Source organism: Ptychodera flava, chromosome 4 (assembly GCF_041260155.1).
Source record: "Ptychodera flava strain L36383 chromosome 4, AS_Pfla_20210202, whole genome shotgun sequence".
Classification (NCBI taxonomy): domain Eukaryota; kingdom Metazoa; phylum Hemichordata; class Enteropneusta; family Ptychoderidae; genus Ptychodera; species Ptychodera flava.
This window is the reverse complement of record NC_091931.1, coordinates 6,784,716-6,797,816: the sequence shown is the minus strand read 5'-3', so window position 1 is coordinate 6,797,816 and position 13,101 is coordinate 6,784,716. Positions and strand designations below refer to the sequence as shown.

The window sequence follows — 13,101 nt, the reverse complement described above, 5'->3', positions numbered from 1 at the left end:
TAAAAAAAGAATTTCCATAGCCTTGATAACTCTAATATCAATTAATGCAGTCACTTTTAAATATGCCTGAGCCTAACAGGGAGAAATATGGTTCATCAGAACAATTTGATATCTTACCATTATCATCCCTATTGACCTGTATACAAAATTTTGAAGCAATCTGTTGACCTGCTTCAGAGAAATTATTTTAAACAAAAACAGGAAAATAACCCAAAATACAACAAGCAACTAAAAATCAGCTCAATTAAACCCATATGACAATTTTAAATTATAATAGAATTCATTGTTTCACGGCCTGATCTGTGAAAATAAAACACAGTGAATCATGTGTCCCAAACAGCAAAATAGTGAAATTAAATCCTGGTGAAAATTAATGCTCTTTACAGTATGCTGTAAATTTTGGCATACGTTAAAAGATATACATGTGTAGTATTCCTAAGTTTTGTACAGTAAGTTTGTGTGTCAATTGAGATGTGTCAGCTAATGACTGTGTAATTCACCAAATTACAAGATCAACTATGTGTACCTTAAAATATAGGAATAAAAAATCATTTCAAGAGTTTCTTGATTGAATATGAAGCACTCAAGCTATCTACACAGCAAGAAAGGCAGACACATGCCTGTAACAGAGGATAATCATTACCTGTAACAGGCCAGAGAAATAACCTTTTTTGCAAGACCAGTAAAAACCTGTCAAATTTTAGGGTTGTGTAAATTCTGATTCATGGTGGTACAGGATTGTATACAGTGCTGTAAATTCTGACTGTATCAAGACCTATAATTGCAGCACTGAACGGTGTGCGTACAGTGGTGTGTCAGCTACAGGGCCTGAAAATTTGGATGGATTTCAGGGTGTAAATTTGTTGTAAAAATTGGCAAATTTTGATGATTGAAGCAGAAAGAAATGTTATTGTTTGAACACTGAAAAATTTCAGACCCTGTTAGAGATCAGTGTTCACAGCACTGTGTACAGGTGCTGTAATTGGTAGAAATACAGCCATGTGTTTACAGTACTTGATACAGACATGTGCATCAGCCCCTGATAGAACTCCTTCTGTATTTGCTGACACAGACCTGTAACACAGTTTGTATCAGGGCCTGTGCAGGGAATGTCACAGGGTGAATTTTTTTGTAGTGTATGTTTAATTAACTCTTACTTATCACATACATGTATGTGCACTGTTAAATTGTAGCTTTTGTTCAGTTCATCAAAATCTAAAAAAGTAGGAAAAATTGCTCTGAAAAACACAATATTGCATATCTCAGGACAATTGATTACTGCTTCAATTATATTATCCTAAGAGACCTGCATTTAAAATTTCAAAGCAATCTGACAAGCAATTTCAGAGAAATTTTTGGACAAGAAATAGAAAAATACCATCAGTAACACGGTGTGGCTCACATTTGTTTCAGCATGTTTAAACACTGTAACTGCACCTTGATAAATTCTTGAGGGCACAAATCCAGATACGTCAAAGTGACAAATTTCAGCAGTACTTCAAAGATGTACTTGTGAAGTATTTGTAAGTTATGCCTTGGTTATACTAAACTTTTCTTGGTGTAACTGACCTGTGCCAGCTAATGACTTTATATTTCACTGAACTTACAACACCAGCTCTGTGTACTACTTTTCAAGTAAAGCAATTAAAATTGAGAACAAATCAGTTGTTGACCAACAGAGGATGATGGATAATTACTCAGAAAAGCTATGCATCACTGTTCTGTCTCACACAATTGTCACTGAACTGTTTTTATCAGGTGGTCTCTCACTGGCTCTGCCATACTTCCTCTGCAGTATGTAGTGTCTTGAATTAGAGTCATTAAGCATTCGCTGATTGAGTGTGTCTATCCTATCAAAACGTTTAGTTTGTCAGATCGCCAAGAAGGCCTGGAGGCAATTATCCTTCCATCTGGTGGGACCTCCTCATCAGACATCAGGTCTGCAGTTACATCATTCCAGAAACCCTTCTCATCTGCATTGATCACTGCACTTCTCCTCTTTAAAATCTGTAGGTAGAAATGATAAATGATGGTTATTTAAATAATGCAAAGAGTGAGATAAATGATGGCATAATACTTACAGTCACTGCCATAACTAACAATATGGTACATTTGATATTTTAAGATCAACTCTGGTATCATGACTTATTACTGATTTGAACATATTATGTTGCCTTCCATTCCACCTATGCTTAGGAACAAAGGGAAATTCATGTATCATTTTAACATTGGCATCCTTGTCCAAAGACCTTTGAGCACATCAGAATGGAACTGTCAATTTAACCCTTTTCCTGCCAGACAGTAATAACTGTATCCCTTCCCCATCAGCCAAGTCAGTAAAAAGCGGTATTGAGCCAGAACATGACGTATTTTCACCCACTTGGCTTGGTATGTTATAGCATCTTTTGTCAAAAAAAAATCAACTTTACAGTATTATGTTTTCAACAGCCTTCAAATGTACAGTATTATGTTAAAATACATCATATGGAATACGTTGTGTTTCATTAATTTTAACCATCTTGACCTGGTGGTGAAATATGGACTTGGCAGGAAAAGGGTTACATAACCCTCAACTAAAGTAAGTCTTGCTTTGTTAAATTTTATTTGAACCCATTAGTACATTTGTACAATTATTGTGACAAAATTGTTGACTCTGTATATCTAATAGTGCTAACTATGCAAAGACCCCAACCCATACTACAAATATCCATGATTCATTCTGATTTGTACCAACAGAGATTCCCTAGTCAAGCCAGGCATAGCTCACATGTGTAGAGAAAAGTAGACTACTAAAAATAAAAATTTTGAAAAATGCTTTGAAGGAGACTCATTGTCAATAACCATTTCAAATGATTTTTCAATATCATGCATTATTTAGAGTACATATAACACAATGGGAACTAATTTGGGATAATTGGATGAAGTAATGTCGATTTCATCTACAAATGTAACCTCATCTACTTTTCTTTTTATGTTATGCACTTGTTTTTATGAGTATTTGGTAATATTGCAACATTCAACTATAGGGCACCTAACATATTTGAGAAATTTGAAAAATATGAAAATCCAATTATCCCAAATTAGTTCCAATCATGTTATATACATTTTATATAATTTTCAAGAAATTATATAGACAGCCATACAGAAAAGTTTGAAGTATAATAGAGATACTTGAAGCATGGACTGGCTGTTGTTGAATACTGTTCAATAACTGTCAGTTCAGCCACTAAGTAAATACTAGTTCAAAACTATATCCTTGTTCCCAGCGGGTGCAACACTGAAGCTGTTTTGACTATGCAAAATGTTTTTATGAAAAAATGTATATTAAGTTACATTTTGTGAAATAAGGCAAGAGTTTTCTTGCACACAGTTGGTTGTTCCAAAACAGTTTCGTATAATGTTAATAAAAGATAAAACTATGGTTTTTTAGCACATCGTGTAATCTGGAACATGTTATCAGAGCATAAGCTTGTTTCATCTTTCAATATTAAATTTGCAACAAACTCTTGGACATGAGTGTGTCTTGTGATATTGTTTCAAAGTTGTGTTCCCTGGCAAAGTTCATAAAATACACTTCATGGATTCCTTCAACAATATTTTGGCCAGTTAAAAGCTGTTAAAAGTGTTAAAAGCTCATCCTGAGTTTGACTATGCTATTATTGTATGTTATGTTATGTACATTTGTGTTTTGAACTCAATCTAAGAGCCCCTTTAGTTGTTTCAACACTACAGATAAAGTATGGCATAAAACTTCGCCTCAGATCGCCTCTGTATCGTTTCCGACATTGCTGTCGCCTCAGTTTGTTTATTTTCTATATCGTTTCATTACCGCCTCTGTATCAGCCTTGCATTGCTTCCGCATCGTATCAGCCTAAACATCGCCACTGCATCGTATCAAGTCAATTTCATGGTCCCAATTGGCCACGGCATATTATTCACTCAAAAATGCCACAGCAAAGTTGCCGCCTTCGAAATTTCGCCGCCTGGCCATTGCCCATGTTTTTGAGAGTAAAGGTATACAAAATGAAAGATCAAATACATGTGTCCAACCCCATATGTCCAACATTATCCATTCATGAAATGTTGCTTCAACACACAAAAATGGGAACAAAGTTGAAACATATTGTGATTATAATGCGCTTCTTTTACGAATTGCTTTTATTTGATATGAGTTTGTATACCGTTTTATTTGCGAACATTTTTGTAACAAGATAGCACTCTACCAGGGACAGACATTAACGGTTGCAAGTGAAAGTCGCGTTTGGACAACTGCAACTGAAACACCAGTACGGGTTGCCCGATGAGACAAGTGTCAAAAAAGTGACGTGGGACAACTTTTCCACTGACTAGAAACCCAGAAATGTGTGGTACTGTGTGCGGATTACCATTTTAAATGACTGAAATTAGTATTTTTAAGCTTAAATACATGTACGTCCTTGAAAGCGCACAAGAAAAACTGGCCGTACAAAGTAAGGACAATTGCTAAAATAATAACTGCAGTGTATCATATACTAGGTTAACACATATAGTGATGCCGCCATGAATTCTCCTAACGCTTTACACAGTGACCTTTAAACCCGATTGACGTGAATAAATTATGATGTAGAGGAAGTCCGTGACCTTTAGTCACAACACATTGATAACACTCTGATAGCGGGAACTTCCAAGTGTTTCAATAATTGCTACGCAATTCATACTATAGAGTTACACTCCGCAACCAATTATCCATCACAAATAAAATTAATTTTAGGCAAACTATCGCACCATGCGCATACGGTATAAATCTGAGTTGGCCTACATATGTCACGCTGCGCCAATCACTCTAAATCACGTACCCACATCGTCCAAGACGTTCAAATTCATGATTATTAACCGATCATTTACCTTCAACTAGATGAAATCTTGTCTATATTCTCAATTTTCGATGACTTTTGACGAAATGACATCGACTTTTCATGCCCGATATCTCATATCCGATGTCTTTGAGTTCCGTGAATGAGGCGATGCACTAGTGAAACGATACGGAAACTATACCAAACAACCGAGTGAGCGATGTTGGATTTGGGGTTGGGCGATGCGGAAACGATACGGAAACGATAATGAGGCTAAAAAAGCGAAGCTTTGGGCGATACTTTATCTGTATGTTTCTCCAAAATAATTTGCAGGGTTTACACATTTCATTGTGATCTCAAAATTTGACATTGAATAAGCTGCATAACTATCGATTACATCTGTATCTTCAAGGGAAGGTTAACAAGCGACCTAGCGGCCGATATAGCTCCGCTGTGTTTATGTAGAGAATAACTATTTTTGACACATGTTGGTGAAGAAGGTGGAAATCTTTGATAGCTCATTTCAATGGCCAGAAAAAAGAGGCTAAAATATCTGCAAAAATATACAATTGAAGATTTCATCATAATTTGAATTTTTACATCGGATCATTCCAAAGAACACGTCCACTAAAGCTATCTGACGAGTAGTTTTTAGAGAATAAAATTTTCTGACCAAAAATGGCAATGATTGTCCCCTAAAATAAAAATTGCAGATTTCACCATAATTTTAGTATATCACATATTACAATAATCCCTTGGAACCTGTATACCAAATATCAAAGCTATCCACTTGCAGTTTTTGAGAAACAAATTTTTTTAACAGAAATAGCAAAAATTGCCCCAAAATATACAAATTGCAGATTTCATCATAATGTCAAAATATCAAATTTAGTTATTCTGTAGGAACCTGCATATCGAATTTCAAAGCTATCAGACCAGTACTTTTTGAGAAATACATTTTTGACCAAAATGGCAAAAATTACCCATAAATAACAAAATTGCAGATTCATCATAATTTCAATAAATACCATTAAGTTCATCGGTAGGAACCTGTATAACAAATTGCAAAGCTAAGTTACCCTAAGTAAACTGCACATCAAATTTCAAAGCAATCCGACGATTGGTTTCAGAGAAGATGACTTTTTTACCAAAAACAGGAAAAATTGCCCCAAAAATACAATTATGGAAATTTCACCACAATTTGAACAACCTTGACTGGGGTTACCTCCAGGAACCTCTATACCAAGTTTCAAATTAATCTGACTTGAAGTTTCAGAGAAGAGATTTCTTGACCAAAAACAGGAAAAATTGCCCCAAAAATACAATTATGCAAATTTCACCACAATTTGAACAAACTTGAGTGAGGTCACCCCTATGAACCTCCATACCAAATTTCAAAGAAATCTGACTTGCGGTTTCAGAGAAGAGGACCATTGTTGACGGACGGACGACGACAGACAATCAGTCTATCGGATAAGCTCCGCGTCTCTGACAGCGGAGCTAAAAAGGCAGATTTTGTCGCTTAAAGCTGTTAGGTGCTCTGCAAATGTATAACCAAATATCAAAGCTGAACTAAGTAAAATTGATTTTACTTGTGTCATGATGGTTCTACCATGTACATGTACTATAATTCACCAACACTGGTGCTTTGGTTACCTTGTCCTTCAAAGTTCACTGGTTTAGACTAAAAATTATCAGTGCAGACTTTGTAGTACATACCTCTCTTATTCTCCTGTTGTTGGCATGCCTTTTTGTGTAACTCTGTCTTTTCCTTGAGACACTACCCTTTCCCTACTTTTTCAGTGCCTAATAAACATCTCCAAGGGGCCTGCAACTTGCAAGGATATAAATAAAGAGTTAAAATCTTACTGTGAAAAATCAAAATATCTGAAACACAGATGATGAATCATCATATTTCATGTGACAATAATGACAATGAATAATCATATTAATCTGAATATCAATTGGTATTCACATTTGAATCAGACAATAGCATTCCCATGGCCTACAAAGGCTTGACATCATCGGATTCCCACTGCACTAAGCATGGATGAAAGATTGACTCTTTTTACATCCATGGTTATACAATAATACAAAATGTTCATGTTGAAAATAAGACCATATTTCATTTGATACAGAAATTGCATTAATTTAGAAAGTTAGAAATCATTAATGAAGTGATGCAAAATAAAATGACATACCATGTTTAGGTAAGATCAGAATTATTCTCATGTTTACTTTAAGGCAGATGAGTTGCAACTTTTGACATTATTTTTATGATTTTTATATTTAGATTAAAATCAGTTCATAGCAAATTTCTACAACTCAGAGATGTTTACTCTAGAATAATTATCCACAGAGTTGGACTGCATGAGGAGATTCTTGTAAGACAAATAATAAATGGGTGCCACACCCAAATATGGCTGCCTACATGCAACTACATGATAAACAGCGTAAATGGTGGATGTACACATTTAAATCTTTACAAATACAACATGGTGCAACCCACTGAAAGGAAGGGAAAGGGATTCACTCCACTTAGAGGAAAAATTCTTGTTTTCACCTATTAATTATGGCAAGATTTTGAAAATTGCGGGAAATTTAAAATTAACAAAGATGTGCTCAATTTCTTGTCTATTCTGCCACAACCAAATGCTGTTGAGGCACAGTTAATGACTATATATCGTTCAATTTGTAGATTGCAATGAATATCTGAAGAAATTGAAGGTACTTTGAGGTTGGACAAATTTCACAGTGTTGCAGCTCACGGCGCTTTTAAAGCCCCAATAGCAGTATCTTTAAGCATTATTTTATGCGCTAACCCTTTTCCTGCCAAGTCCATATTTCACCATCAGGTCAAGATGGTTAAAATTAATGAAACACAACATATTCCATATGGTGTATTTTAACATAATATTGTACATTTGAAGGCTGTAGAAAACATAAATATTGTAAGCTTGATTTTTTTGGACTAAAGATGCTATAACAGGCCAAGCCAAGCAGGTGAAAAAACGCCATGTTTGGGCTCAATACCGCGTTTTACTGACTTGGCTGATTGGGAAGTAATAGTCTTAATACTGTCTGGCAGGAAAAGGGTTAACTTTCAAGTTGAAATAAGTTTGTGAGAGTGTATAAGGTGGTGTGTAAGAAGCTGGTAGAAAGGACTGATGTAGTGTAGAGCTGTGTGCATGTGACATGGCTAATGAATGTAAACAAAGAAAAATAGACTGTGCATAATGGCGATAGGCTAGTTGCGACTTGGATTTTTAATGCCAGTAGTTGATGCACCCCTGTTTTACACAAAGATGATGGGGCATGCCCTCAAATTGAAGCGTCTGCAACGTCTACCACCCATACAAAGGTTGAACACTACAAGGCAAGCATCCATGTAGGGCCAGCTATGATCGTTTTGAACAGCAATATTTTAGGTCAGACATATCTGATTTGCCAGAGAAACAGCGCTATGTAAAACCCTTAGGTCAGAACCAATGATCATTAATTTCCAAATACATACAAGTTAACAGTATGTTTAAGAGTTGATATATACTTTATTTAAAGCTCCATAAGCTGTATCTTTTGGCTATTTTTTCAGAACTTTTGTTTTGTGGTTTTCCTACACTTTCTGCATTGTTTCCCTAATTCGTAATTTAATGCCAAGTATTTAGCATATCAACACAACCTAAATGAGTATAATCTACGAAATTACGGTATTGTTGAAAATTGCATTCAAGCCTGGACTAGAATTCATTTGTAAACAATAAACAATGATCACTACACACATACAAGCTGTGTTGACAAAAAGAATACTTGAAATTTCAGCATGACAAACTTTTTAGGATCAGACACAGTAGTTGATATACAGAAGCAAACACTGAAAAACTTGCAACAAGTTACAGCTTATGTCCCTTTAAATCCCACGTTGACAGAATATAGTAATTTCCACAGAAGATTCAAGGGTTTTACATGTGTGTTGATGTCCCCCGAATTTCTAAAATGGTCCCCTTGGGACAGGAGTAGGGGTTTACAGTGACCCCCTGTTTTGACATCCCAGATTGAACACTGACAGAGGTGAATGTTTTCACCTGTGACGTTGCATGTTCTGTTCCTTAGGAATATTACCAAAATCAAAATGACTGTTAAAATTTGAATTTACTCATCATATGTTTCACAAATGTATGGTTTCCTACTGCAGTAAAAGCCAACATCCTTCAGAGCTGAAGTAAGTTTGTGAAAATACAGTAATTTTGGTGTATGTGCAATTTTGCACAAGGTAAAGATTGTGCTGTGATTAAATATTTGCCCAAACATGCAAACACTGAGGATACTGTGCATACCTGCACTGAAATCTTCACATAAAGTGCACAGAGTAGTCTAATGTATAATGCAGAGCGCTGAATGTTTTCAACTTAGACATTGTATGTTCTATGTCCTTAGTAATATTACCTATTTTTGAAAATGGGGAATTGCGAGGTGTAAGTCTTCCTAAAAGTTTATTTTCTAGAATTGATTTTCATTCTAACATTACTCAAACCTAGCGGCCGATATAGCTCCGCTGTGTAACTAAGGGATACTGTCGCATACAGTTGTCTAGCATCATTCCTTGCAAGCTCTATTTTGGAGGCCAAAAGAGTACGCGATAGCTTTGAAAAGAAATGAATTTTTATGTATAAAAATGTGAAAGAACCTTGAGGCTCCCACCTCAATATCAAAATGTTTATGTTACAAAATATTTGGTCTCGACAAGTTTATCCAGCAAATCGCTGTAGTGAATATCGCCATGCATTCTGGTCATTTTGGATAAAATTAGCATATTTTTAATGCAAATTCACGTACTTGTCACATTTAAGGTGTCAGAGATTCAGAGATTTTTTGTAATTGATATATTTACCAGCAACGCGGCTCGGAGCAAACAGGAGCTGTTTCCAGACCGGTGGGTGGAGGGACGGTGATTCACTTCACATTGTATCTATGAGGAAACCATTAAATCTTATTTTTCAATACAGAACTAGCCACATCTGTGTATTTATAGACGCTTGATTATTGATATTAATGTACTTAAATTAGACTGAGCTGGTTACTAGTGAATCATGAATGTTGGTGCACGAAATTTGGTTTTTCGAATAGTACCGGATGGTGAGAATAGCGTTTGAAAGCAGATGTGAACAACAAATATGCTATTGGACTTTCACCCAAGTGATTACATGTTTCTAAAGGTTTAGGGTATTCTTTGAAAGTTCAAAGGTCAAATAAGAAATTTTACGTCAGTTATTAATAAAACATCAAATAAGACTGTGACACAAAAGACAAATGAAAGTTGGGGGCAATCTTTTTCTTGAAAACACTTTTGAAGGGTGATTATTCTATATTTTCGAAACACCAACACCAGAACCCTAACACCCCCCCCCCCCCGTAATTTCTGTACAGTCCCTCGCCACGAAAAGGTTACATTAGCATGAAGTTGCCTGGGAATTAGATGTTCATTGTTTATTGAAATTTTATCAGCAATATCGATGATTTAAACAACACAAACGTTAGACATTTTGCAAGATAAAGACATTGCTGAACACGTTTATACGAGAAGGAGTAGACGTATGTACGAAAAGACACTTGGGCTGGTTACATATGGCTGGTTAAGAATAAATAAGACAAAGAGGACAAGTTAACTATACATACCTGTACCTGGTATACTGTACACGACCTCCGTCCAGCTGAAGCAGGACTCAGCAGCGATCGAGGGGTCGACCTTTCGCTTGTGCGAAAAGAGTTGCCCTCTTCCGTCCAAATTGCTAAAATGGGTTGTCGGTTTCGTCCCGATTGAACGGAGAATAAACTTGCTGCTTGTCGAACCGTTGAGCTTAGAACTGGTAGTAGCTCTAAACGTAACTAAGTTCATGACATCGACACGATTGGACTCTCCAGTTGTACTAGATTAAAACGTACAGCGTAGTCGTCGAGATGGTCCAGGATTTCAGGTAGACTGTAGACATTCCTAAACACGGGCGGGACATGTCAGTAAACGCTAAAAGATGAACGACTGGAGATTTTGATCATTGTTGGCGGTACGTGTACGCGACGCCACGCCAACACCACACTGGGTCTTCTGATTGACCTTTGACCAATATGGCTTACGGCTCCTTAGGTTTTCAAATATTCACGAAACGAACTGCGAAGAATTTGATGATAACTATCATTTTTTACTCAATCTTGAAGAAAATGTTATTTTTTTCGCTCTCGTTAGACAATAATATTGCTAACTTAGCCCCATCTTTGTCTTACACCAGATAAATGTACAAACTCAAGGGCAGCAGGCTAGAGGTCAAGTTTTGCCGTGCTATCAGACTGCGGCTTGTATCGTATTTACGCAATATTATCCTCATGAATATTCTGTGTTACGCACACAGACGTGCCAAACCCGTGCACAGAACAGGAACATCGAAAAAAGCTGTTCCGAGGCGATTTTTGAGGGCAGAGGAAATTTTAATTTTGCTCAGGCAGGGAACATGTTTTTAAGTGGCAGGGGAGCAAATTTTAGTGTTTGTTTTGTAGGGCAGGGCAGATATCGGTTGATTGTCCTGGGGACAGAGCTTGGCGAAAAACGAGGAGAGAGAAAGCTACTTTTAAAACGGGACAGAGGAAGTTGAGTCATGGTGTTTCTGGGGATTGGGACACAGGGCTAGTACTTATAACTTTTCATGTCTGCAGGGGAAAAGGAATGACAACATTTTGAGGGAATTTTTTTCCAGGGCAGGGGAAATTGGCAAGTTTTTTTTCGCCACAGGGCAGCTTCAAAAATTCACAGTAGGGAGGGGAAACGGGCAAAAATAAGTGGGGAGTGGGTTTGAGTGCGGCAGGGTAGGTCGAAAAAGTTTTAGTGGGAGGGCAAATTATGAATTAATTACCCTCTCGACTGAAAATTAGTCAGTTCACACTATATACCTTATCATTAGTAAGGACCCCTTTAAAAGTGAATTGTTCGTTGGCTGCACCTGGCTGAACCGGATATTTGGCGAGGTCTTTTTCAAAATAGTAAAAACTAGCAGCAATTAGGCCTAATTAAAACTTTGGGTAAGGCCTGCAATCGTGTGTCAGTCATACTAAGAGGTACCAAAACGACTGAAGACAGTATTTCCTAACCAAAAAAACGGGGTGTCAAAGAAAGTCGATAACTAAATTTTAAAAGTTGAATAAAATATTCATGGTCGTTGCTCACTGTTGATTATTCGTGGAAAGTATCGTGTCTCCCGACTTTGATTCAACATACCCTCTCTTTCTTTCTTTTTTTTTTTTGTCGATCGATAAAAGTATTTTAATCTTTAATATTCCATCATTTGTAACCGATGTCATATCCAAACCTACTGTATTTAGTTTCTGACGAAAATACAAGGACGTGTCCAATGCGCCAACGTGGTGCAATATGTTTTGAAACATTGAAGAAATATTGTAGTTCGGTCGCGCTCAACCAGGTTGCTCCAGAAGTAAGGATGTCACAACAAGGTCTAGGCGAAAAGATAACGAATCAGTTGTATAAAACACGGTTTTTAGTTGGATATCGTATCTGTTTCAATTTCTAAATAAGCTTTGGAATCAGCCTGGTATAATAACTATCAACCTGTAGGCACCCCCGCCCCCTATGACGGGAAAAGCGAATAATAAGCACTTTTTTATGCAATTCATCATCATCGGGTCACGGTCGCGATTTCACATGCGGAACTGAGCTCGGTGTTCACCACAACTTGATGTGGGATTTGATGGAGCTTGGAGGTACCGGTGTATGAGTTAGGTAGTCAGAATAACAATAAATCACAAAAGATTTATGCATCAAAATGTACAGATTAATGTGACTGAACTATCTTATGATTTGTTTGCTGATTGACGTTTGGGCAAGGCGGCGAAAGTCCAAGGCCAAAAGAAGAAGTACGCAGTCGAATCACATATTTTGTAAGAAATAACCACCGGTTTCCATAGGTACTGTGCTCAATCCGGCCCTGACTTATGCTCCCGTCCTGTTTCCAAGAATAAGTTTCTGCGTTGCTAAGCAGTGTCGCTAAACAACCTTGACTCACCCCCGAGCCGATTGTTGATGTCGTTGATGCCCCTGGTGAATGTTAATGAGAGTGTATTGGCAATATTCGAAAACACACCGGTACAAAATGTAATGCAGCTCTCCTATAGTTATGTGTCAATTAATCAATTTTCGTCGCAAGTCACATCAATTTTAACAAAGTTGAACTCACAAGAGAGTGTCGTCTGCTGACTGCACATATTTGTC

At 36.9% G+C, this 13,101-nt stretch overlaps 1 long non-coding RNA gene across 4 annotated transcripts; it reads right to left on the bottom strand.

Moving 5' to 3' along the window:
- Positions 1–643: 643 nt before the first annotated feature.
- Positions 644–10,960, bottom strand: LOC139130790 (uncharacterized). Of its 4 annotated transcripts, none has more exons than XR_011551971.1 (4): positions 10,506–10,960; positions 9,721–9,798; positions 6,552–6,666; positions 644–2,007 (listed from the first exon to the last, which is right to left on the bottom strand). It is a non-coding gene; the product is annotated as an uncharacterized lncRNA (long non-coding RNA). The 4 variants fall into 4 exon arrangements; XR_011551973.1 differs by having other exon boundaries at positions 6,552–6,660; XR_011551972.1 differs by lacking the exon at positions 9,721–9,798 and having other exon boundaries at positions 10,506–10,957.
- Between the last annotated feature and the right edge of the window lie 2,141 nt (positions 10,961–13,101).